The following is a 23,949-nucleotide window of genomic DNA, read 5'->3' as shown; positions in this document are numbered from 1 at the left end:
GGCCCCTTCGAGTTGAATCGGCCAAAAATCAACCGACCGAATAAATTATTCCGATTTTTCCCACGGAAGATTTCATGCTCTTTTCTAATTAAATCCTTTCTCCTTCCACACACCATTTTACAGGGTTATCAAAACTTAGAGGGAAGTCTGGGGTTAAAATTGTAGGTTACGTGGACGTGAAGGGAAAACAAGTTTGTTTAAAAAGAGCGTCCAATCTGGAGGAGCAAAATCGGCGGTACATTTCTGGGGAACTTGGTAATTGTCGATTACCAATTGCCGATTGACTCGGTGAAGTAGAGATACCCCTTCGACTTGATGTCGCAGGACACCAAAATACACGGCATAAATAGAGTACGGGGTGTACAGAGGGAGGTCAATTTCGCGTGAAAGAAATCGAGTTGGGCAACGCTCCTAATTGGTGGCTTTTCATCGTCCTGTCGAGCAGACTCCTCGACAATAGTAGGATGTTTTTCCAAAGCACCCCTGGCGACTATCGGGGGCGCGCCTTCATTGTTTCCTCCTTGTCTTTGTTTTAAACGGCACAATGCCGATCAAGATCGGCATTGTTGGCCACGAAAAAGGGGTCGCACATTAGTCCCTTTCCGCGGTGGAGTCGCCCCCGACGGGGCAAACGAATCCAGGATCCCTTCATGAGTCAATCCTTGATTAAGCGTCGCACTCACGCTGTCATCGTCATTGTCAACCCCGAAAATCATCGAGAACGATCCAAGCCCCGGTCCTAAATTTTCAGAATTTTTAAATGAATTTCCTGGCGTCGAAGAAATATTTTCCGCCCGTCAATACACAATGCAAACTGAATCTCTATGTTAAAAAATTCAGGATTTTATTTTTAATCCATCTTTGGAACCGAGGGATATCTTCCCTCGCTTGAAATCCCATTGATTGACATTAGCTGGAATTCTGGAATAAATTTTCGATTTGCGTTTCGGAGCCAAAGAGAATTTCTCCAAAGCGTTGGTAGGTAGGGCCAAGTCGAGATATATTGAGAAAAAATCGATAAGGGCCGTACAGGTGCAGGTGAAGTGCACTTTGTCCAGCCCTACTGCAGAGGCTCCTTGCCGAGATTGCTTCGGCGGAAAGCGTTTCTGCAAACGAGGAATGCTGAAAAAAGGCTCTTCAGCAGAAGCGATCAGTCTTCCAGGAGCGTCGCACCGAGGAGGAGCCCCGACCGGTCGGAGGTTCCGGTCGCGAAGACCATCTCGAAGGACCGGTGGGTCCATGGCTCTCTGGAATGGTTCGCCGAAGCCGACCAAAGGAAGGGCCCGAAGACTGGAGACGAGAAGGGAAAAGGGCCCTGAAAGAGGGAGAGAGAAGAACCACCGATGCGAAGACGCGAAATCGCCTTCGAACGACCGTGGGAGGTCCACGAGGCGTCCGGCCGCCCAAATGGCCGTAAAAAAAATTCCCCTAAAGTCCCTTCCGCCGTATAATAAATATCTACACAATTCCCTATTACAAATCACCCCCAAGTGAATGAGATAAAAAATAATCAAGCGGTCGAAAGACCACAAGGAAAATAAAACTGCGGAAATCGTGAAAGTGGTACCTTGAATTTTTGCAAAAATCTGGAAAAAAAAAGGAATTCTCTTGCGGAGTTAAATTCTTTCCAAGGATGACTGTTGATTACAGGATATGTGAAGTCCTTGATGAGTGGCTTCCCTTCGATGCTGGGACCGTGGGAGGTCTGAAGCAGACGAAGCGAAAGAAACTATGCAAAGTGGGCCTTTGCTCTCTCGAGGCTTCACAGGGACCGACGCTGAAGAAGAGACGACGGATGGAAGAACGGCTCAAGGTACACGGTTCGACTTCGGGCCGAGATATCAAGTAAACCCGTAATTCATGGGTACCGAGCCGGTATTGCCGGCGTTGCGCCAGCAAAGCGCAAACTTCAATTATCCCTTTACCGACTTGTCCCGATGGGCCCAACAACGCGCGACGCCGACGAGATTCGATGGGATCTCCTGGGATTCGATGGGATCCCCATGGAAAATGGGAACACCAGGAGGCTCAATGCCACCGTTGATACCTCGACAAAAAAAAAATCTCTCCATTGAAAAGAAAAATTGCGGAAGAAATACCGCACAATTATCGATACCGCAATAGAGGTGATAAATGAGTCACCTGTGGAACTTTTAATTATAAAAATTGTACATTAAATTTGACCGAGTGGGACAATACGTGCAGCGGCGTATTCAGCTTGCCGAGTAATTGGTGGATTTTGAAAATCGCGTATCGGATTTTTTTTCCCCCAAAGGTGGAGTCGAAAACGAAACAAGGAAGTCGAGTCTCGAGAGGAAGGGAGGCTGGGAGGGATTTTGAAAAGCGGAGTTCGGGAGCCATCTCATCTATTACCCAGAGGAACCAGGATTTCGAGGAGGAATAGGAAGGGAATCTGAAAAGGAAGGGTTGAATAAGTCGGCGGACCGAGGGCGTGGAAAGAAGCGGGGAAATTGGAGTAAAGGAGACGTCAATGAAGCGAGGCGGGAGCGTTTTGTAACTCGAACTCCGGTGTTGGTCACGAGACGAGAGAAAAGAAGAGCGTAAATACCGAGAAGGGGGATATACAAAAAAAAAAAGAGGATATAAAAACCCGAGGGGAAGTTCCAGTGGGACAAGGACGGAGGAATGGGAAAGTTCCTCCGAACCTCCTCCGAAGCACCCTCCAAACAGAATCCATGATAAAGGAAACGACCTTGAACCCTCGAAAGCAATCCGAAAGGGAGAGCGAAGACCACCAGGTCGGCCGAGTGACCTCGAATTTCCCCTAAAATCATATCCCGCGAAATAGACCGAGAAAGAATGAAGGAGGAGACCGTGGAAAAGTAGAGCGGAGGAAGAGAACCGCGAGCGTTTTGTAATTCGAGCCCTTTTGTCGTGGCGGGTAAAAAAGGTTAAAAAAGGAAAGCATGGGGGGGCCGCAGGGAGCGCGAAAGGGCGAATAAAAGTGGAAGCCGTGGGTAAGGGAATGAGGGATGACGAAGGAAGGAAGGAAGAGGGCAGAAGAAGTCGCGGGCCCGGGGGCAGGGGGCGCGGGCGGACGAAATGGAATGCGGTTACGGTAGATCGCGGACCAGTCCCCTCATTCCCCCGGGACCCCGGACCCAGGGGCCCCTGGGCCCCCCGACCCCCCCGGCCCCTCGGGCCCCAGCCCCACTGCGCCGCCGCGTCGGGGTCTGCAGGGTCCTCGGGAGAGGAAAAAACAGAAAACCGCCGGACACCCCGCGGCCCCGCCACCCTGAGGCCCTAAGCTCGCTTACAATCGACTACCAACTTCGATCCAATAAATTTCCTCCGGCGGGGCCTTATCGCCGGTATCGGGCCCCGTCGGTCGGCACGCGCGGAACCCGGCTGGCCGCGCATCGCACCGCGTGGTTCCCGTTTCGATCTAAGTTCCACTTTTCCGACTTCTCGATTTTCCACGAGTTGAAAACATTCTCGCGAGAGTTTTGGGAAATGGAACGAGCCGGCCGGTTTCGCCCTTCCGACCTCACACCTTTTCGTAAGGCGAATAAATTCTTGGGAGGGTTTTACAAAAAATTGAAAAAGAGAGGGGAGAAAATTAAAAGGCTATGATTATGGATAGCTAGGGTCGCGTTGGATTTTTACGTTGTTTCGAGAAATCGCAATGGAAGCGAGCCGTCTGGAATGTGCGTTCGGTCGCGGAGAATGTGCGATATGGTATAAATGGACCCTCTCTTTGCCTCGGATCTTCCTCTCTCCCTCTGTCCTCCGTCCTTCGGGTATATCCCGCTCCCTCTCGCCTTCTTTTCCTCGTCAGCCTCGTCATTCTCGGATCTCGTTTCACTAGTCGGTACCGTATAACACCGAGTACACGTACACATTTTAAGTACATAGGCGCGAGCTTTCTTAGAAGAAGTTTACGGGGTGTCGGGTTCGGTTCGAGTCTTGCACGGAGGGACTGCGATGCATTCGGGAATTATGCAGTTCGGACGATTGCCCCCGATTGTCTGACCGATTATAAATTTCCTCCTAATTCGTAAAGAGCTGACAAAAATGTCCTTCCTCAAAATGGTAACCCCAGTTACGATATCGTAACCTTGGCCTTCCTCTCTTGCTCTCCCCCTTTGCCTCCGATTTTTCACGAGCGGCGTCCTCGATTGCATTATGCCGAGGCACGATGTACTAATACTTGCAGTGACCTAATGTCAGATCGCCACTGATAACTCCTCGGATTCACGATGCTGAACATCCTCGCGGAAACAAGGTCCCTCGACCTCCCCAAGATTTGTCCGAGTCACCAGCGCGACCTTAGGTACCCTCTTCGGGGTCTCGGAAGTCATGATCGCGATTTCACATCGAAGAGCAACCTCGAAGAACTGCCGTTAATAATTTTTAACCGGGAGAATTTTTTTTTTATTTAAAAGAATTGGATAATTTCGAGAATTTATTGGGAAGAAAAGTGAGGTTACCCAAGGTGACGGAAGTCGGGAATTAAATTAAAAATGTCTTATAGAGTCTTTATAAATAATGTTAAATGCTCGGGAATCACAACGAGGTTCTTCAGACGCCAAAGATCGGATCGAAAGCGGCTCGGGGAATTTTTATAGCCCGATTGGGTAATTTTAATCGTTTCCTCGCGGAGGTTCTTCGAGGCGGCAAAGATGGGGCCGAGAGTGCCTTAGAGAGGCGGATTGTTTTCCGTGCACCGAGTGGGCGTTGCTGGTTTCAAGGCGAGGGGCAAAGGAGGGATTGTGTACTGAATGCGAGCATTATGACGTTACGGAGTGGGACCTCGTTAGAACCGGTAAGAAACGAGCACTTGCGACCAGTAAAGGGGTAAAAGGAGAGGATCGTTAAGAGAGCTGTCGGCAGCGTTGCGGAGCGCGATCGACGCGATCGAGAGTGAAACTCCAGGTCGATCTTCCATTTTCCGCGATCTAGACATCAAGGAGACCTCCTCGTGCAACGTCTTCGAGTACTGGCTGGACAAAATCAATTTTTAAAAACTACCAATCGGCCTAAATTCCGAATAATTCAGGATCGAAGGTTCCCAGAAAGGGAGTTCGATCAACTTCGGCGAACGCTCTCGTGTCTTTCGGTCGTTAATATCGAATCTTCGACGCCTGTTATTTCACTTATTTACGTACTATCCTCGTTTCGCGCGTTTCGTTTTACCCTGGCGAGCACGTGGTTTAATTAAATGACTTAACTCGAGGTGCACGCCACCTCTGCCAGAACTGACCGGAGCTTCGCGTGACCGGATCGCGAGGGGTAACGAGATTCGCGCTGGTTTTTTTTATCCGATTACATACAAGATACCGTGTTAATGCACCTTCGAGGCGCGGTCGAAGCTTCGACGATTACCCTTGGACTTGTTAAAAATTTGGAAAAATCCAGGACGACTGCATAATGGCTCTAAATCATGATCTCCGTGGCTTATCAAGCGCTTGCCCCCAAAAAATAACCACCATTTTGTAAAGACGAGATAATATCAAAATAAGATCGTGATCATTTCTGACAGGTAGTTAAGCAGAATCAAGACTAACCGCATGGAAGAGCAGTGGAATAAGTGGGAGGGATTGAAACGAGAGGTTATCTAAAATAAATAAATAATTTCTCACGACGAATGGAGCTCCAGGGGCAAGATGACAAATTTCTTTTCCACGTGAGCGACCAAGGGGCAATAAATGTCAGAAAACGAAGCTAAACCAAGGAAGAGCGAGTAGATAAATAAACGGGATGGCGTAACCGAGGCATTATTTAAAATAAATGCTCGCCAACAATGAAACTCAGAGCTCGCGAGGGGCCGGGGCCAGATTACGTATCTCGTTTCCATGTAAATAACCGATTCCGAAAGCGTCCCCGCACAATTTATTAACAACCCCTCATGTTAGCGAGGTTTTGCAAGCGTTCGCAGGTCGCGTCAGAGGTCTCCTCGTTACCTGTCAGGTGATTGAAAAATGTCAGGTACTCGGAGACGGCAAATGTCGACAAATATGGCCGCGACTGCCAGACTGGGAGATCTGACCGTATTACGGGCATCATGGATGAGAGTGACGATACTGGGGGCTTTATTGTGTCAGAAAGAACCGAGGCCTCTCCAGAGAGCCATATAAAGCCCCAGCTAGAGACAATGACGGTCGCCTATCAGATCGACATTCCTCAACAAGCTGATATGGCACCAAGAACGAGACGAGCCGCGATACTTCGCAATGCGACTTCTCCTCCATTACATTTCTGAGAATTTTATAAACAATACTTATCATAAATTTGCCATTCTATGTTAAAGAGAGAATTTTTCCCAATTGTTTATGAACTGCGAGGACCACTTTCTATTATCGTGAAAATTATCACTGCTATACCTTATTATCACACGAATTATAATTCACTATCTGAATTCTTTGCTTGAAATATTGTTTTCTACCTGCCTTTCTATTTTTCAGAATTTTTTGGAACGCTTTAATTAGTGAAATCATTAAATTTGCTATTTGGGAAATTTTCGCGGCACATGTCCTATGCAGATGCGCCGTCGATGTCTCCCGTCTAGGAGCGGTTCTTTTGAAGACGTCTCGGCCAATCGAGCGACGTCGATGACTCCCGTTCCGAGTCACCGGATTGCACGTCTACGAGCAACAGGAAGTGCATTCGGCCATTAACTCTACTTAGACATCGGTTAATCGACGACAAGAGGCGGGACGACCTCGCGTCGCGACGTGCGCCCATTTGCGTCGCCATTGTTAACCGCGTTAAATCTCTGCTTTGCGTTAATCTACCGCGTTATGCCTCGTCAGGATCGGGACTGGCCCGATTTGCATACCGTCGCTGTCAATGCACTCTACCCTGGGGCATTTTATTTAATTTAAATACAGCCTCCGACAGATAATTTGTCCCGAGCCATACATCATGCACAATGGTACGGAACGGTACGTCATGGCGGGGAAACGTATATTATTTGTTTTTAATATTTTCTTCATACAATTGCAAGATAAATGGAGGGCACGAAGGGGCAATTTCTTTTTAAACGGTACTTTTTTCGCAGTCACAATTGAGACGCCCTAATCCAGCGAAGAATGGAGGACATTGTATTTCATTAATGGCCCTTGTCTTGTAACGACCCTCTCCTTCGGACGTGAGAAATTGAGTTTACGCGTTCGCTGACTAATGCATCCTGCGCGAGGGAGTTGCATAACAATTCCTCCTTACATGTCTTGCCAACAAACGTAACGAGGAGAGCATTAGCCTTTCTTGTCCTCGCGTGGCGAATTTCCGACTTCCTGCTGCCTCGCTGTCAGCCATCGCAATCCTCGTATAATATCTCCGGCTCCAAAGGTATGAACAAACCGTGATAAGAAATTATTCATTGAAAAATTCCCGATAAAATGTCCAAAGGACGTTACCCTTTATAGGACGTAGCCTTTCGTAGCACGAACGTAGGCGTAGATTTTTCCCCAAAACCAGATTTTACGTGGTCCAATTTACCGAGTAAACGGTCCAGGATTAAATGCCCGGGTTCCTGGTAGAAACCAGTTTCCCATGGCTTATCAATAGCTTATCTCAACAGAAGAATTTATTTCATAGACCTCTCCTCCTGGATCGATCCATCGACATGACAAATTGATTCCAACAATTAATTCCCCAGCTCGTCCACGACACTCGTGAGATAGATCGCGAGAATATCTCCTCCGATCGAGATCCATCGATCTCCCGACACGTGATCCTTCGGATCGGATAATTGCTCTCGATGCGAGATTCGATGGACCATTCATGAGACCCGATCAGCGCCGGTCGATGCCCTATCGATTGCGCGATGTCGACGCGCTCCCGATGATCGATAAGGAGTCTAGAAAGGATCGATATCGCTCGGCGGAAGTGCTATCGAGGGATCTAATAATATCTACCGAGTAATAACCGCTCTTAATTTCTTCATTTTAATTCAAGAAATAATGACAACACGGAGGGCTCTAATTTGGAGCACTTTCGTGGCGTTCAATTTTTTGGCGTACTTTTTTCCCCATTTCTGAGGGCGGAGAAAGATCGATAAGGAGTCTAGAAACGATCGATCTCGATCAGCGGAAGTGCTATCGAGAGATCTAATAATTTCTGCCGCGTAATCTCCGCTCTTAATTTTCTTTCATTTTAATCCAAGAAATAATGACAACGCGGAGGGCTCTAATTTGGGGCACTTCCGAGGCGCCCAATTTTTCTCCGCTTTCTGGGGGCAGAAAAATTTCGAAAAAATTCCCCTTAATAGTCATAATCTGGGCCCTAATCGAGGCGATCGTAACAACATGCTTACTCGGTTATAATGACAGGAGCCGCCGGTTTCTGTCGCGATGTCAACGGCTGCCAGTACCTCCCCTTCGACCCCGTCGTTACACTCCCATCAGGGTTGTTGAATAATTCATAATTTACGAATAACTCGTTAGGGCACCCGGGGGCCCCGCTGGGCGGATTCGCCGGAAAGTTTCGCTTCCTCGACGGAGGGCGACGTGTACCACTTACGCGGTCCTTAAGTACCTACAAGGCATGTAACGTTTGACGGTCCCTCCCAAAACGGAGGAACTTATCGAGAGCCGGTCCGACTGGTTCCCCACCGGATGTTCTTGTATTTCGATTTCGATGACATTAACATACGACGCCGGTCGATGACACCGGTGCCGGTGCATAGGACGCATGAATGGAAAAAAAGGGAAAATAAAAAAAAAGAACCGTAAATGTTTCTTTTGAAAATACAGTCGTGAAGGAAAGTGACAGCGGCGGCTCTTATTAATAATCCTTCCCCTTCGAGGGTATCCTGCGTAACTCGCGTAACTCACTTCTGTCTATTTTTAATATTCACGATAGAAATGCATTAACGCGTGGGAATGCATCAGCGCATGGTGGAATATCTTTTCCTTTAAATTTGGAATTATTTTCCACCTGGAGATGTATGGGGAGCGGTACTCGTTTTATGTATTACCACAGTGGGTTAATATCATGTCGATTCGGTTCTTACGCTTAGCCGAAGGAAAGCGAAAGGAAGCGGCACTCGTAAAAGCCATCGGGAAAGAGACTCACCTGACCGGTCTCTCATTACCGACCTCACCGACAGAGCCAGAGCTCCTTTTGCAAAAACTTTGACTGCTCTTTTGACCCTAAAAACGTAAATCGGCCTAGTGGTAAATTGTACGCCGACCCGCGCGAGATCAAGGCCGGCCTGGATGATCTCGCGATTACGCTTGTTCTTCTTCATTGGCTGTCTCGTGCCAATTAACATCGCCCCCCGATACCGGGGATTCTTATTCCCTGTTATGCGCGGTTATTATCTAGAAAAGGAAACCGGGGAAATAAAGTTCCCCGAGTCCCTCGAAGAAGTCTCGCCAGACCGGTCCCTTATTACCGACCCTCGCCGATGAAATCGACGAATTCTTCCGTAATATCGGTAATAAACGTTCCTACCACCTGGCGAGACTTACCTGAGTCGCGCCTTAATAATAATAAGATCCTTTGAGAAGCGGAGAAATAATTATTTCACATTCTTTACCCGGAAAGACCCCTTTTGGAAATCGGACATCTGAATCGACGGGCAGGAATTCCCTTTTTGGAGTGTTTTCATAAGATTTTCTCGAAGTTCCCTGTTAAAGGAGGCTCCAAGGAACCGGTCCCTCGTTACCGAGCTTACCGATCTCCCCAGTTCCTTCCGCAGAAGCGCGATTTGCTCCCCGAGAAAGAAAAATCGGCCTCGAGTTATGCGCGCCCGGAAAAGCCAACAATGGGAGCCGCCATGTTGTAAAACTGCCGGCCGGTAGGTTTATCGTCCCGATTTTATCGTCCATCGACCGGGGAACGTGCACCTAGAGTTTGTGGGTGTATGAAAATCTACCGATGTACTTACATACTCGTGCGAACGTACCAACGGTCGGGGTGATATCAGGGAAGTGATAAGGCACGCGCGATGACACCGATTCTCCCCCTTTAGGTCACGAATGACAATGCCGGCCGAGATCGTTATCAGGGAGGAGTTAGTTAATCCTGCAAACTTCGAAGATCCTCGTCAAAATGCCTAAAAAATTTCTGCGGATTTCTTTCATTACCTCTTCGGCATCTTATCGGTCAAGTGGCACGTGCTGAAGAATAATTTGATACAGGGATTTTTCCTACGTTTCCTGTAATCCCGTAGGAGGAGATGAGTCACGGATCTCCCGATTGGTCTCTCGGGATAAAAGATGGGCCCTCTGAATGACTCTTTTTCTCGGGTTACTTCCTTCTATCAGACGAATGAAAGGGCCGCGAGCACTTGGCGGCTTAACTCAAATGAGATTAGACCATCACCGGCAATTGTCACGAGAGCCGTGACAGGGCCAGACGAGGATCATTTCGGAGATCATATACTCGTGGCATTGAGATTCTAAATTAATATAAACTTCATCCCTGAAGACGCCGAAAAAAAAAAGAAATATTCGAGAAAAAATGTCACACGACTTAGACGATTTCCCAGAAATATTCTATATATTTTAACATAATTATTCTGGAGATCGCATACTAAGTGGCGTTGAGATTCTTAGTTAATAATATCATAAGCATCATCCTTGAAGACGTGAGAAAAAGATTTGATAAGTATGAGCAATCTTGAAGTCCGTTGTTCGAACTCGGCGAGCGATTCCGCATAAACGCTCCACATAATGTAACGGGGTCGGGGAAAGTAGGATTTAGTATCGCGTGATAAGGAGTCAAAAGATAATGTATCGAGGACGAGTTCACTGCGAATTCTAAAACGGACTAGAGTTGGCTTCGGAAACGACTCGGGGAAGTAGGCCTCCTCGATTACTCGGTACTCGTCAATGGGAGTAACCCGGGGCAAAGTGAACGAGGATAATTGTTCTCCCTCGCGCTGATTAGCGCCGGAGAAAATAGACATTGTCGCATCCCACTGTCCCGATTAAACGGCCGATCGATAGACACCGACGAGATACATCGTTATACGGAAACCACACGGGAGATTCCAGGCCGTGATGCTCCAGTTTCCGGGTAATTTATTTCAGAAAATCGGACTCCGATAGGGAGGCTGATAACGCGTCGCGGTCGAATCTAAGGCACTCATCTTCGCGACTCACTTTCTAATGACTCTAAATAATAACAAAAAAAAAATAAAAAAGAGAGAATTTAAAGCATGATGAATCTACAATTGTCATAAGTCGATGATGGGGTGCGATAATGAAGTTTATAGGAAAAGATTTAAATTTTCTGCAGTATTTGCCGATTCAAGCCATTGGCCCTTATCGTGCTTATCACGTGGCTGATCGCGAGAGTCCTGCCGAGGACGACGATCTTCCCCGCGTCGTCTTCTCTTGTATCCTTCCCGAAGGATGCATGTACTCGGAATTTATAGACGCGGCTTATCACAGACATAAGAGATCATTTCGAAGGAGGAAGTTGTTCGCGCGATAAGCCGTTGTCCGTGTCGGCGCATAAGATACACGAGATCGCGCAGCATCAGGACGAGCTACGAAATGTCCTCGCGAGTTGGGCGAGTCGTTTCTAGATTAGACCTAGAGGAACTGCAATCCGGTGCATCCTGCCTCCCTTTATCACAGCAGACGGAGGTCCATTTCTCCTGGAAGTACACGGACCGCCGTTCCTCTCCTGACTTTCCACCAGGTATTTCTCAGGGGAGCGTGTAATTGCTCCTCCGGGTAGAGAAATGTCCTTCGATTTTAAGGAGCCTGAAATATCGGGAATTTAAAATAATTGCTCCTTTAAACTAAGAAATATTCCAGGATTTTAAGGGATCGAAGATCAGGAATCTTAAGCTGTCCCTCCTCTGGGCGGAAAAGTGTCCTTTTTGAGGACCCGGAAATTATGAATTTTATTCGTCTGGACCAAGTCAAGGGTCGTCGAAAGGGAAATTAAGGGTCCAGAGATAAGGGCGAAAGCCTTTCTCCGCCAGAATGGCCAGAGATCCTCTTCTGGCAGACACAATGGAACTGACGGTGCACACGATGTACGGACGAGGCTGCTGACAATTACAATGAATCATGCAAGATACCGCAGACGCGTATGCACGATGCACGATGCACAATGCAGTCGTGGCCACAAGGATGGCCAGCCAAATCGCGCTCTATCTGTCGAGATAAATCACCGGTGTCGCGGTCGAAACTACCAAATAAATTCCGCAATCCCTCCTCAGACATTCCCCGAGTTTATATAATTTTTACACGGAAAATAATTAACAGCTAACGAATATAAAAATTATTCCAGGCTCATCTCGCCGAGCGTGCTGCGCCTTTCCGTGAGAACGTAAAGCTCTCCTCGCTCCCTCGTTTATCGAGCCTCCTTCTCCATCTCGTGTTTTGACACTGTCAAGACGAGGAGGAGGAGGATGAGCTTTTGAAAGAGGGCCTCGCCTTCTCCCTGATACGACATGGGAGATCTCAGACCCAAATGTGAAGGCGCTTGATACCGCGTGATTTGTCACTTCCTACTGCACGTGGTCACCGGTGTCAACGAAGAGTGTCAAGAATGACATGGCCGATGGATTTTCAGGGGCCTCGGAAGTTACTAATGACTGTGGAGAACCTTTTTACCCGGTTACGTAATTCCTCCACATTTGGGAGTAATTATCTATTGGGTCGTCGGAAAAGTCATGACGCATTTCTTTTGTACCATCTGTTAGGAAAATGCGTAATGACTTTTCCGACGACCCAATAGATTATTACCCTGGTTTTACGTGCACGGATTTTCTTGCTTCAGTAGTCATTTATCGTCCACGGCAGAAATATTTCAGGAAAAAAAATTTATCTGGCCCATTTTCTAGTGCTCGTAATTTCCTGAAGGGTGTCCAATTTAATTTGACCCTCACCGGCTGGGAACGATTTTTTCGTGTGTGGTCACTTTGAGGTTAGGTTACTTAATCCGCGTCTCAGGGGTGCCAACCCGGCCGTTACTCGAGTCCGGTTTTCAGGAGATAATGATAATACGAGGAGATCTCTCCGGTGTGAAGCAACCTCGAGGCATAATATCATTCATAGGCCGGCTCCCCAAGAGTCCTCTCTACATACGCGGATGCGTAATGTACGCGGAGACACGCACGCTCGCACGCTCGTCGAGCTACGTGGGTAGATAGGACCTGGGGCCTGTTTGCCCACACGTTGTAATTCCTACCTATCTCCGGGTTACGAAAGACCTACCCTCGCGGCTCCTCCGGACCCGAAGACCCTGAAGAGGACCCTGAAGAACGCTTAGAACCCCTCCGCGCCTCACCCCTGCCCTGTCAAAATTATTTATAAAATTCACTTCCACCACCTGACACTATAGAATTACATAATGTATAACATGTACCTCTAAATAAGCGTATAAATAAATAAAACCGCGCCAAATCTAGGAACCTCTCTGGGGGGGGGTTAATACACTTGTGCAGTAAATTCAACTCGTAGAAAATATATAATAGAATACCCTGTCTGGATTAGACTTCCAAGAGTGATTTTATAATTAATATAAAATCGGGATATTTTTGGTTATCGTGGGGTACTTGCACTCGGAGTCGGACTTCTTGTGAGCTTTTAGCGATTTTTGGACTCTTTGATTTTTTGCAGATTTATTAGGAGTAGAAAAGGTGGAGTCGCGGAGAATATGTGTGCCTTTTTATTTTCGGTTAACTTTCCGGGTTTTTGATTTTAATATTTAATATTTCAATTCTGTATCTTTTGATGTTTGGTGTTCTCCGGAATGGGTCGCGACGAGATGGAGGGACGCATTACCGCAGAAGTCATAAATCCAGCCAATTCCGGTTTAATGAGATATTCGTTCGGTAGCCGATCACGATTTATATGGCGCGGGCTTTCGCAATTTCGCGTACAAGGGTACGCGCGGCACGTTACATTATTCATACATTTGGAGCAGGCTGATCATTGGATCATGCGGTGATCCGGACCCGGTTACTCTCCCGAAGATGGTGCGAGTCGGATCGAACACCCCGACCGACAACATCGGCCCTCTTCTGAAAAAATGTACGAACAACCAGAGCGATCCAAACGAGGAGCACCAGAACCCGTCGAGTTTCCGTTCAGAGCAAACAAGCCGAGAATAAAATCGATTACCCACCCCGGAGTGATCGATATCGATTTTTCAAGCCCCACTAAGCTTCCTTATTTATAAAAATGAAGAAAACGGGGAAAGGGAGAAGAATCCAGGATAATTCCCGACCTCTTGTTTTGCGATTTTTGAGCTTTCCGTCGCTTTTCCTTCCGATTCGTTTGGACATTTTCCATCTTGTCTCCATTGTGGATTCCACCAAACGTGGCGGAGATAAGGAGAATCGGAGGAGGCCGAGATGCCGGAGGATAATTGCATTCCTCCTTTTCTCTCGGGTTTGGATGCCCCGATGCACCAATCGCGAGCTAGCCTTTGCGGAACCTAATGCCGATTTACATAACAACGCGATGCATGCGTGCGATTTGCATTAACGATCTCCGATGGCCCTCTCTCTCCCTCCCCCTGAGAGCCTTATCTCTCCGTCCTTCTCCGCGTGAGAACGCACTTGATCGGACGAGCTCACGGATATTTCCCTTTTTCTCCCGATATGCTGGATAATTGGAGCGACCTCCTGAACCGGAAACCGAGGTCAGGGACTTGTCAATGGATTTTATCAATTTTAATTATATCATATACGAGGCTTTATAATGGCCTATCCCGGTGGTCCATCGCTCCAGCATCCGATTTAATTCGATCCGATCGATCGCCTCGCGGAAGGAAGTCCCGGTTCCACGAACGCACTTCCGCCGGCCAGACAAAACGAGAACTGCAATGCGAGACCAAAGTCAACGCGTGATAAAGCTACCGGAAATGCGGCGAGCTCTGCTATTGACTATTTTCTTTTTCTGCCACATCCGGCGTGAAGTTGCCAGCGAGGTCCGGGAATGATCCAATGATGGGAACCCTTTCCTAAATTATAGAATTTGTCCTCCCCAAAATTTAGGAACGTACCTTAGATGTCTCGAAGTTTCCCAGGAAAGATTTCATTTTTGAAATTTCATGATATTTGAGATTTCAGATTGTACATTGTTTTTTTTTTTTTCTATTTTAATTCTTATAGATCGCAGGTGAAGACGTTCTCCGGTGATCGCTTCGTTCTCTCGTGTGTTATCCAGGTATTTATGAAGTTTCCTAAATTGGCCAATTTGGACCCCTAGAAATTTGGGAAATGGACCTAGTTCTCAAAAGCTTCCAGGGGATTTTTTTTTCCTTCATATATTTGGATACTGAGGATTTCTGTATATTTTTCAGATCGCGGGTAAAGAGGTTCTCCGGTAATCGCCGGCGACAAGGTGCTTCAATTTCTAGACCGAATTCCTCCGGTCTTTAGAAGCCCTCCCATCCCGAAGAGAGCTTTCCTCCTGACACCAGATACATGTCCCCGCCTTTCTTCTATGGTTTCTTCCAAGAGGTTACCCTTTGCCCGGCGAGTAACCCTCTGCGTCGTGTTTTAGGAAGCACCTCCTTAAGAAGATCCCCCCATCGCCAAGTCCTCGGCCCCGGTGCCGGAAGCCAAAACGGAGAACCAGGAGAACTCTAGGGACCCGAGCTTGCAGGATTTAATCCCCAGAAGCTCTCAGCGAGAATAATCCTTGTACTTGAAACCATTCGCCCATTTTGCCATTAAAAAAAAAAAAGAAATCATCCCGAAGCCACGGCAGGTTCCTCAAATATTTGACCCCGTCTAGGGAGAAAGTGGCGGTGGTGACGTTAAAATTCCCAACGAAGAGAACGTGGGCCGTATTTACTTAACACTACGTATTGAGCCACACGACCTGCCGTTTGTCCCCAATTCCGAAACTTAACCCTTCAACGAGGTCTCACGAACCACCTACTACCATTAATTGTTTAAATTAACTCCGCCCGAGTTCGCACGAGTTTCGCCGAACGGACAGGTCGGCGGCTTTAGCCCCGAGACTCGGAAAAACCGACGGCATTGCAATTGAATTGATAAAAGATAATTAAGGGGATCGATCGCAATAATTATCCAGGAAGCGATTTTACTTCTTCGCTTTTGGGACCCTGGATATCCTGTAGGAGCTTTAGCATTCTCGAGTCGTTTTTGGAGTGACTATTTGTCACCCTTCGTGTTTTCCCTTTGAGCTCTGGTTATTTTCACGAAGCACTCGTGACCCGGAAGCAGAACCCTTTCAACTCGGTCGGGCATTTTGTCGGGTATTTTCAGGGTCTCGGAAGGGTATCGTTTGCTCTTCGAGGTTTGCTCAGCCTCGGCGGAGCCGCGTCTCGATTTCCTTCCCGAGAATCCCTCGGGTAAACGTCACATCCCGATTGTTTATGCTCAACCAACTCCGAGGGTCGAGCAGCAGGGAAGTCGTCGATTTTCTGGCACGACTTCATCCTCTTCCCCCGTTCAAAAAATTCCAGAAATCTCTCAGACTTCTCTTTACGAGCCTTCCAGGTGAGAGCCTATTTTTTCCTAAGTGCGGAAAATGGAGGAAGGTTTTTATTTTCCGAATCGCCTCTCCTCGGGGATGCGTCATCCACCGAGGCAAGACTGGCGAATGCTGCCTCGAATTACCCTCGTTATCCGAATCCTATCTCTACATTGTTCCTCGTTAATCCCCATCCTTGTCTCGCCGGCATCCACGATTTCCGCGTCCAGAAGACCGACCGCTGATTAATGGAGAATTAACTATACCCTCTGACGGGGACCATCAATCCGAGTTAACCGAGTAACTCCAGGAATCCTTTCGGCGTAACCATGATTTTGAGTTTCCAAAGGCTCGACTGATCGATGAGGCTGACTGAAAGATTTGACGGGTTGCCAGTCGATCGCCGGCCTCGAAATTCCTGCGAATAATTTCCCAGCAACGATCTCGACAATCCGTTTCCCAAGAGGAATTCTGATACCGTGAAAACGTACAATCCATAATAAAGCAACAAAGAAGAAACGTATATTAAGTGCGCGAGCATACGTGAACTCGCTGCGCTCAATCGGCGGTCGACATCCTCGATCGCATCAGCTGATCGATCGCGCAAGTGCTACATGGCACATCCAATACCCCTACGATCGGCTCCAATGCGCGCAATAAACCTTCCCGGTGTACTCGACCTCCTCTCGTTGTCGGCTAAACGACTTAACTTAACGGCGAAGTCCGCGGCAGTAAAGCTCGGCCCGAGACAAAGAGAGCTCATCTTCGAGGGACGCGATAAGGCCGTAAAGAGAAAAATTCGAAAAAAAATTCTAATCTCGATCAGACCGGTGACGTTTACATCGAAACACCTCTACCGGTCCTCCTAGTCCAGTTTACGAAGCTTTGGACCCGACGCATACCTATGTGCACCACTTTTACGAGTCTTTCAAGGGGCTCGCCGATATCGCGTTACTCGGCCCATCCAGGCCATGAGTGCGACGAAGACGGCCCCATGCGCCGCCCCGTGAGCGAGACAAGGACAGAGCTACCCATCCGAGGGGATGCGTTCTAACGAGGGTGACGAAGAACTTGCCGGGCTTTACTTTATCGCCCCAGCCTGGCCGTTTACGAGCCGCCCGCACCGAAATTAAATTGGCCCTCGCTGTAAATAGCCGACCCCGAAAGTATTTCTCTCATTTCGTTCATTTTACGCCATTACCATTGCCACCGTGCGAGCGGTTGCAATTGCGGCCGTAAATCACCCGGCCACAAAGGAAAACGCCCTTGAGTATCCCTTGCACTTCTTTGAGGGCCCGAAAATTTGACTGCCGAAATTTCACCGAAAGGAGGAAAATCCTGATAATTGAAAGAAAGATATCTGGGGATTTTTCTCTCCTTTCCAGATTTTTTCAAGTTTTTACCCTATGCTTTTAAGGGCGAATTCCTTTATTCGAGGGGTGAGGAGATTATTCCAGGGCGAAAGGGTGATCATTGGGATAAATCCTGTCATGTGATACAATGTTGATCATTGGGATAAATCCTGTTGGGGCGGTAAGGCGATCTCTGACAAATCGTCCGATTTTCTGGATTTCCTGGATAATATCCGGTCACTTTTTTCCGACTCTGGGACTCATCCCTGAAACTCGATCCCTGGCTTTCCCCTGTCGTCCTATCATGTCGAGGAACGCACACAGTCCTCCCAGATCCTTGGACACCCACACAAGAAATGACTCCTCGTGCCTGATGGAATCCGTAAGACGAGCCAGTTGCTCCTCGGCGAAATTGCTCCATCCCCCAAGCCAATACGGATCTCCATAACGTCAGGGATTACGGGGGTTGTAGGAAGATGATGGAGCCATCTCGCGTGTACGGGGAAAATTTGAGGGATGCTGGACCACCCTTACCCCCCTTGACCCTGCGAACGTAGAGGACCCCGCAAATCGTTTACCATGACGATGTTATCAAAAATCCCGTCTTAAAGAAAGATCTTGCAAAGGCATAAAAATACGGAAAACAATCCCCTTCTAATTCCCGGGGAACTCTTGAAGACGCAAAATCAATTCTCGGGGGAGGAAAGGTCGAACTCAAGAGATCGCATTCTTCCCGGGTCCTCGAGGACCCTTTTCTGGGGACGGGGATCCAGGAGGATTCCTGGTTAGAAATGGCATCCCGAGTGGAACTTAGGGGCGTACTCGTCAATCCGCTTTTAGAAGTGGGCCCTCGAGAACAAAGCTCCAGACATTTACCAGAAGCCTCGGCCCGTTATCGTTGGTGCCTCATGCCCGAGTGTGTTCCAAAGTTGGCCTTTAAATATAGCCGAACCTAGGGCTCCACACCGAAGAACGCGTCTCCGCCGACCACCAGGAATAAAATAGTCGCCATCTAGAGCATGCAGAGAGCGCGTCTTCGAGATCTCCGCGCGGTGGAAATAACTTTGCGAGGCAACTCCATCCCCAAACCGCATTTAGTGGTCAACGCACTTCCGAGAGAACTCCTTAAATATTTACTACCGATCGGAAAATGCCCTCCTGAATTTTTAGGATTCTTTTTTGTTCTTTCTTCAAGCGCTGAAAGATGACTTTTGATGGTCCAGGGATGCTGCGGCGTCCCGTGAGGAAGGGGCCCCAAAAAATGGTTTATGCCTTGATCGAAACTATAAATACGCAGTCGGGCATCGGCGTTATTACGTGCCGAAGAATCTTGATACCACTGGTGCATTCCCGACGCAGGGGCAAGCCTCGGCCTTCAAACTAACGAGCGTCTCGAGCCCTGCATCTTCTCCCGACTGCACTCCAGGATGCATCCCAACATCCGGGGCGAGATCTCTGAATCGCCTCAAAAACACATAATCCCGCCCCAAAACCGATCTACGTACACCCCCAATCTCTGGACTTAAAATTGAAAAATGTAAACAAAAGAATACACCCTGAATCCCCCCGCAGCATCCCAGGATTGATCTCATCTTCTCGAGATCTCAGCCTCGCGTGATCATTCGCCGTTTATCGGAAGAGCTAACGAAAGTATCACGTAATAAGAGGTAATGCGAGAGGTCTAATCACGGGTAGGATCCGGAAAAATCCTGATTCTTGGTCCTTGGAGAGTATGGAGCCCAGGAGAGTCCGGATGTCCCGTGGGATGTAAATTTAAAGGACCGCGCAAGGTTCTCGCAATTTCCTGGGGTAAGTAATTTCTCTAGGGATGTAGGATAATTTTTCTATCCCGCAGGCGCGGGATTGGCTGGCAGGAATTATCCTTTATAGGACCTCTCCATCTCTGGCTGTCGAGCTACCGTAATGAATTCGACGCCGTCTCTCGTTGAGGAGGAATTAACGATCGAACGTTCCTCCAGGTCCCTCCCCAGCAGTTTACATACACACATCGGTTAGTTTTGGCCCCGTCGTTGGTGGTCCTTGTTCCCATAACTCGCATACTACGCGCCGGCATAACTCCTGGCGAGCACAAAGACGCCATTTGTGTTCCCGGCCCCGTTGCGAAGTCCAGGAACAACCCGAAGAACTCGCGTTGTGCGATGTCACTGGGAACGTTTTCTTCCCTCCAGGAAAAACAATCCTCGAATACCTTCCCCAGCTCTCTCGGACCGTCCCCACCGCCTCCAGGACCTCTGATGGACACCCTCGCGAGGACACCCAAATTAAAGGATCCGTTTCAATCCCCCCTCATTGAAATTTACGAGCCTCACTTCGGACCCTCCCACTGCCCCTTATTTACTTCCGGCAGTTCTCGGAAAAGGGGAGGCGATAAATAAATAAAACTTAATCCTGCCGTCCTGGATAACGCAATCGGAGGATCGTTTCTGTCCGGGAATTATTCTTTTATCCGGGAATCTTGTGCCACGAGATTCTTATCCAGGAATTATTCGTCGCGTAATTTTCTCTCCAGGAATTATATGTCACGAAATTTCGTTTCCAGGAATTTTATATCACGAAATTCTTTTCCAGGAATTTTGCACCTCTGGATTTCCTGAACCTAGACGTCCATTCCGAGTTATCAGACGTGTATTGCGACTGAAGAGGCATTACTTTAACATTAGTTAACGTTATTTTAATATCGAAGTCCATAAAATGGAGGTCCCTAAGGGGTACCTACCCATGGCGACCCAGCAAGGGGCCATTTCTCCTTGCAGAGTCCCAGCCCGGGACTCGGTTCTGGGAAATATAAATTTATTCGACAAAACGAACCCACTCCTTTTTCCCGGGGAGCAATTCCGAGCCGAAGCGTGCCCCGAGAGCGACGGTCTCGTCCATAAGCGAGCGGCCTGCAATTATGGGCACCGTTATGGATAACGCGTGCGGGACGTGTCCGTGGGTGTTCGCGTATGTGCTTCAAGACCTCGTTACATACGCCAAGCCATGGGGTCCGAGTCGGGTTTGTCCGCGAACCGGCGTTACGCTTAGTTAAAATTTAATGCCCCTCCCCGGTGCTCGAAGTGACCGAAGTTATCGCAGGGCGATAATGAAAAGCAATAATGAAATTTCGGATAAAGTCCGATCGAGGTCCGAGCTTTATGCAGCTTCCAATCTACAGCTATGAGTGATAAGAAGTAAAACAGGCGACGTAATTGCATCGCATCCCCCAAGGGTTCTTCTTTTTTCTTCTTTATTTTTTTGGAGCACCTTTTTTAGAGTTCCCTTTTAGGGTATGATTTTATAAGGGATGCACAAGGTACCCCGAAATTCGGAGAAGAATTCAATTTCCAATGGCAGCGGCTCAGCTGGCGAGGAAGGAACTCCGATAACGACATTTCTTGCGAGGGGATGCACCGAGCCCTAATCGGATTCACCGTGATAAAGGAGCGCAATGATTTGGATGCGTTCCACGTACCGAGCCCTCCCACACCTCGTTACTCCGAGTACTGGGTAAGTACCGCGCCTATTACCCTTTCGTTGGCCCGGCCAAAAATATTTTAGCGTTTGGAGGGGAGCCAGGGCCACTCCTGCGGAAAAGTGACGCCCTTCGTCTTCGTCGAGTTTAGTCGAAAGCGGCGTCTTGCCAACTGATCGGACATTGACATTCGACATGTCGCTTCATCGTCTTCGGCTCGATCGAGTCGAATCGAAAAATGGCCAATTTTGCGGCTCGATTTTGCTGGGTTCATTTGATAAATTCGAGACGACAGAATTTTTTTTCTTCGGAATCTGATAATCGACGTGTCAAATTAATTTTTTCTGTTCAGTCATTGACATTCGGCATGTCAAATTAATTTTCGTTGCCCCGTACTTCAAGAGTCGAATCGAAAAATGGCCAATTTTGCGGCTCGATTTTGCTGGGTTCATTTGATAAATTCGAGGCGACATAATTTTTTTCTTCTGACATTAACACTCGACATGTCGCTTCGTACTTCAGGAGTCGAATCGAAAAATGGAGTTGCCGGTTCGATTTTGTCGAGGTAATTTGATCAATTCCAGGCGACGTTATTTGTCCTCCCTCTTTGTGCAAGTCGATAATTAAGCCAGGTACGTTACCGCGAGTATGAAATATGCAATGTGAAATATGGCGGCTACTTTATACCCCCGAGTTCCGAATATACAACGACCGGGGGGAACGGAGACCACCAATCACCGAAATTGACGCGCCATTAAGAACGATTTTTGTGGCCGAAGTATCGAAGGGCCAATAACGAGCTTCTACGTTTTCGCACGGCGGCCAAATTGGCTGCAGTAACCAGCTGCAGTTGGAGTCGAGCCAGTTTTATTTTGCACGCGACCGGGTCCTAGCGGTACCGAGCGTTTTGTGGACAAAAATCGATTTCCCCTTGACCCGAGAGTTCATTTTGGGAATAAAGACGAACCCCGACTTGCGTCCTGAGAAACGATACTCAGCATACGAAATTCTAAGAAATTCCGAATAATTCTAAGAAACTCGAAAAAAATTCTAAGAAATTCCGAAACGAGCGAAACTAATTACAGTATTTATCGTCTAACTAAATTGAACAAAATTTCACTTAATGCGATTAAAATCCATCCGCTCTCGACTGAGAAGTTCGCACTCTCTGGGAGCATGAAAGGGCAATAAAGAGACTCCGTGTTTTCCTCGTGGCGCTCGAATTGGCTGCAGCGCTGCAGTTACAGTTGCAGTTGCAGTTGGAGCACCGCCAGCGTCGGGAAGTCGGGGTAAAACGGAGAAAAAGGGAGAAACGGAAGTCCCACCTTAACCCGTGGACCCTATGCGAAGAAGTAGTTAAAGAAAAAAGGGAAATAAATAATGAAAAGCTTTAGGAGTTCCACCTCTCTTTACGACAAGGATCTCAAAATTAGGTATTCCGGAAAATTGTCCACCCCCTCGGTCGTTTCAAGAACGGTGGATGGACATCGCGAGGCGCGATAAAACGCGCCGAAATACCGCCAGGGGTTAAAGCCACCCCGAGACTTTATATCGGCGGTCTCGGAGCGGAAATAAATACGAGACTTCGGGATTGGAGCCTCGCCAAAGATTTTTCCAGGGCGGAGATTCGCGCCAAGAGCACCGGCCACTTCGCCATTTTTCTTGCACGGCGCCCAGCCGACAGCTGCGCCGCCATCTTCAATTTTAACCAAAAAGTACCCTCTTTCTGTCTACCCCTGACGCCGACCTCGCAAAAAAGTCCCTTCGAGGTTTTGCCGAGTGACGCCTGTCTGCCAGGGATGAAAGCGATTTCCTGCCGGCCAATCTTCCACCCTGCAGTACTAATAAACCCCCCGAACGAGTAAATAATTAAACGGCTAATATATCATAATAATTTTATGAGGTTAAAACAAACCCTTCTTCACGTAAGAAGATATTGAAGAATTCGCGTAAGAAAATGCCGAAAAATTCGAGGAAAAATGGGTAATCCTTCCCGAGCATCTTTCTTGTATTTCTGCAAGGTCGGGGGATATTCCGCCGGTTGTTGCGACATTTTTCCAAAATTTCGGGCATCTTGAATTCCATTTTCTCGGCCGATTCCCAAGCCCTGCACCCACGCGACATCCGCGAGTCTCTCGCCGGCGCAGTTTCAAAGGGAACTGGTTCGCCCACGGTGGATCTCGGCCCGAGACCGTCTCTTCGTTCGGTAAACCAGGTTTAAGCGAAACCTCTCGATCGAAAAACCACCAGGATACCTTCCCCCTAGCCAAAAACCCCAGGAATGATATCCCGAATTTTTTCCACGCGGCGCTAGCCGAGAAAGATCGACCAACCCAGGGACTTCGACTTCCCACTTCGGTGCGCCGTCTGGGCGGCGAAAAAGAAATGGAAAGAAAAGAAACGGAGGAAGAGGAAAAAAAAATAGAAAGAATGAGAAACATCGCCGGTACCCGAGGGGTTGTAACGGCGTCGGGCCTTGCAGAACGAAGTTGAGCGTTCTGCGGTAAAGCCGACCGCAAGTGCGGAACGATTTCGCGCGGAATCGATTACCGTAGATGGACAGAACTCTCGAGACCGTTGCTTTGAGGATCTCCGCGTTTCCGGTCAAAAGTGGCCGAAAGAGTCCCTTCTTAATGACCATTGACCCCGGGACGCGTTTCAAAGCCGAGGCGAAATGAATTCCAATGAAATAAAATGAATGCCGTAAAGTGATCGCCAAGATTCTTGTCTTTTCTAGGTT

The 23,949-nt window shown here is 48.0% G+C and overlaps 1 protein-coding gene across 2 annotated transcripts in view; it reads right to left on the bottom strand.

Moving 5' to 3' along the window:
• LOC105701292 overlaps positions 1-23,949 on the bottom strand; it is a 78,672-nt gene that overhangs the window by 21,726 nt on the left and 32,997 nt on the right. The gene's annotated exons all lie outside the window — the stretch shown is intronic.

This window comes from Orussus abietinus, unplaced genomic scaffold (genome assembly GCF_000612105.2).
Source record: "Orussus abietinus isolate OABI.00-Male unplaced genomic scaffold, Oabi_2.0 scaffold28, whole genome shotgun sequence".
NCBI classification, from domain to species: domain Eukaryota; kingdom Metazoa; phylum Arthropoda; class Insecta; order Hymenoptera; family Orussidae; genus Orussus; species Orussus abietinus.
This window is presented reverse-complemented; position numbering and strand designations above follow the sequence as displayed.